Here is a 3,083-nt window from a genome sequence, read left to right on the forward strand (position 1 = left end):
CGTCCAAGATCAGGTGCCCCCAAGGTTGAGTCCTTGGGGAGGCCTCCTCCTGGTTGCCACACCGCTGTCTTCTTGTATGTTCACTAGCGCCCTCTGTCTTCCTCAGAGGGCACTCATCCCATCACGGTGGGGGTGGGGGTGGCCTCAAATTCTGGAAGGCCCTGCCTCTAACTCCCATCCATCCCATGAGAACTTCAACACGTGAATCTGGGAGAGCACAAACCTCTCCTTTCTCAAGTCTCCAACTAAAGAGCTTTTCCCGAGTGCAACATCTATGATGATCGGCCCGCTACTCCTTCTAGAAACACTGTTCAAAGTTGGGGTTCTTCCGTTTCAAGCCCCAGAAACTGACGCCAAATAGCTAAGCAGAATAATGGGGCGCCTGGGTGGCTCAGTGGTTTGGGCTGCTGCCTTCGGCTCGGGTCATGATCTCAGGGTCCTGGGATCGAGCCCCGCATTGGGCTCCCTGCTCCGCAGGAAGCCTGCTTCCCTCTCTCTCTCTCTCTCTCTCTCTGCCTGCCTCTCTGCCTACTTGTGATCTCCTGTCAAATAAATAAATAAAATCTTAAAAAAAAAAAAAATGGAGGTGGGGGGATTTCTTGGAACACATTGGCCACGCCCCTGCAGGAAAGGCTGGGTCCCCGCACCTCCCCAGAGGGGAGGTGGCTTTTGTGCCTTTGGCTGGCTGGTGGTCCCACGAGAGATGTCTTTAAGGTTAGGAGTGCCTGAGCTTGGTCTCGGGAGTCTCACAGACCAGGGTTCTGGCCCAGTTACCACTTCCTCTTGACTGGTTGAGTTTATGGACCACCTTTCCAGGATGTGGCTGTCAGACGCACTCTCCCCATTGGTGATTCTAGGAATTAGAGTCCTGTTGCCTGGTTTGAGTTCTAGGCCTGCCCCAGGAGAGGAGAGGCAGGCCCTTGTGATTGGCAGCCCTACGGTAACCAGCTGGAATGAGGTGGGGGGTGGACCCCCGCCGCCCCAAAAAGAAGGGATTGCTGTGAACAGAACAAAGTGAGGGAATTAGAAGCTTTCCACCAGGGGATTCTACCCACTGGAAACAAATTTCTCTTTCCCTGCTTTCCCTCCCCCTTCTTGCCTCTTTCTGTCCTGTCCCTCCTCGCAACATTTATTGAGTGTTTGCTTTGTTTGGGGCACATCTTAGGCCCAGGAATAAAAAGATGAGTCAGACCCAGGGCCAACCCTAGGGAATTTATCTAATCCTGATCAGCATACAATGCTGGTCCTCCAAGCAGAGCCAAGTCAGGCAGTACCAATGGACCACAACACACTTTCCCTGGGAGCCTGGGCTCCGCCCCAAGATGCTGCCCCCCCACCCCCACCCCCGCAACCACCCCCTACCTTCCCCACACAGAGCCCCAGGCAGCCAGTTCTTACCAACTGGAGTTCCAAAATATGGAGGCTCTCTGCTGTGGCTGGCCAAAAGTCTCCCTCTTCCCCATAACAATTCTTCTGACATTTAACAGCAGCAGAATTCCCCCACGCTCACCCTCAAATTCATTTCTACTCCACGGGGTTGGGGTTGGGGGGGGGAATGGCACTGGTGCCTTCCATTCTTGACCCTGGTTGGCTGTTGAGTCAACTTTGCGGTTAGGAGTCTGAGCGCAGTTCCTGTGGACAGAAAGAGAACATTTGAATCTTATCACTGCATCCTTCTGAGCCTTTGGTTTGGAATGAATTTTCCACGATCCTTATAACAAATTACCGCAGATTCAGGGGCATAAAACAAGACCCATTTTTTATCTGACCATTATGGAAGTCAGAAATCGAGAATGAATCTGAGGGAGCTAAAATCAGGGTGTTGGCTGGGTTGTGGTCTTTCTGGAGGCCCCAGGTGAGAATCCTTCCTGGCCTGGTCTGGCTGCCAGAGGCCCTCCACACACCTGGGCTGGCAGCCCCATCCTCATGTCTCCAACCTCTGTTTCTACTCTCACACCTCCTTTCTGACTCCCTGACTGCTGCGGTCTCAATGTTTCTGTCCCCCACAAAGTCACGTGTTGAAACGCTCACCCCCAAAGATGATGGTATTTGGAGGTGGGGCCTTTGGGAGGTGCTTGGGTCAGGAGGGCAGAGCCCTTCCCTCTTTTGTAAGGGCTGGGGGTCCTGGGAAGGAGCCCCACATTGGGCTCTTGGCTCAGCGGGGAGCCAGCTTTGCCCTCTCCCTCTGCCTGCTGCTCTGCCTGCTTGTGCTCTCTCTCTCTCAAATAAATAAATAAAATCTTTTTTTTTAATTAAAAAAATAATTTTATAAATAATATCTTTTTAAAAAAAGCTGCTCCAGCGAGCTCTCTCGATCCTTCCACCAGGTGAGGACACAGCGAGCAGGTGTCATCTGTGAATAGGGAGGAGGAAACTTAGGGGAAAGCAATCCTGAAGGCACCTTGATCTAGGACTTCCAGCCTTCAGAACCATGAGAAATAAATGTCTGTTGTTAATAAGCCACCCAGCCCGTGCTGTGTTTTGTTATAGCAGCCCGAATGGACTAAGATACTGACTTTTTGTCTGGTGGGATTAGGGCCTCTGTGGTCACTCCGGGTTAGACTCAGATAATCCAGAAGAATCTTCCTGTCTAGAGATCCGTATTAGAATCACATCTACAAAGCCCTTCTTGCCATGAGAGCCAACATTCACCGGCTCTGGGGCTGGGAACACGGACACCTCTGGAGGCCATTATTGTGCCTGCCACGGGTTCCTTACCTGTGAAACAGGGTGTTGATGACCTACTTCCTAGACTTGCGGGCAAGATCAGGTGAGACAGTCCATGGGCAGCCCTGGACACAGCACCTGGCATAGAAAGAAACACCTGCTATCATGCACTTAGTGGGAGATTTTCACGGGGGCAGTTGCTGGGGAGAGCTCAGCATCCTCACCCCGACCTTGGCCCTGTATGCCTCCTCCTCCTGGGCACCGTCGGTCCAACTGAGGGGATGGGGGTGTGAAATCCCTGCCAGATGTCAAGTTTGTACCTAAGGTTTTTCTGGGCTCGGCACTGTCCACCCCCGCCCCCACAGTCTCTAGGCTTTTGTAGCAATCACCTGGTTTTTATAGAGAAGGGGGAGAAC

The 3,083-nt window shown here is 52.4% G+C and overlaps 1 long non-coding RNA gene across 1 annotated transcript; it reads right to left on the reverse strand.

Annotated features, from left to right (window-relative positions):
• Positions 1 to 583: 583 nt before the first annotated feature.
• LOC106004897 lies at positions 584 to 2,836 on the reverse strand. Its single transcript, XR_001177963.2, has 3 exons — positions 2,719 to 2,836; positions 1,399 to 1,632; positions 584 to 998 (listed from the first exon to the last, which is right to left on the reverse strand). It is a non-coding gene; the product is annotated as an uncharacterized LOC106004897 (long non-coding RNA).
• Between the last annotated feature and the right edge of the window lie 247 nt (positions 2,837 to 3,083).

Source organism: Mustela putorius, unplaced genomic scaffold, assembly GCF_011764305.1.
Source record: "Mustela putorius furo isolate JIRA1106 unplaced genomic scaffold, ASM1176430v1.1 tig00000738_pilon_pilon_pilon, whole genome shotgun sequence".
In the NCBI taxonomy this organism is placed as follows: domain Eukaryota; kingdom Metazoa; phylum Chordata; class Mammalia; order Carnivora; family Mustelidae; genus Mustela; species Mustela putorius.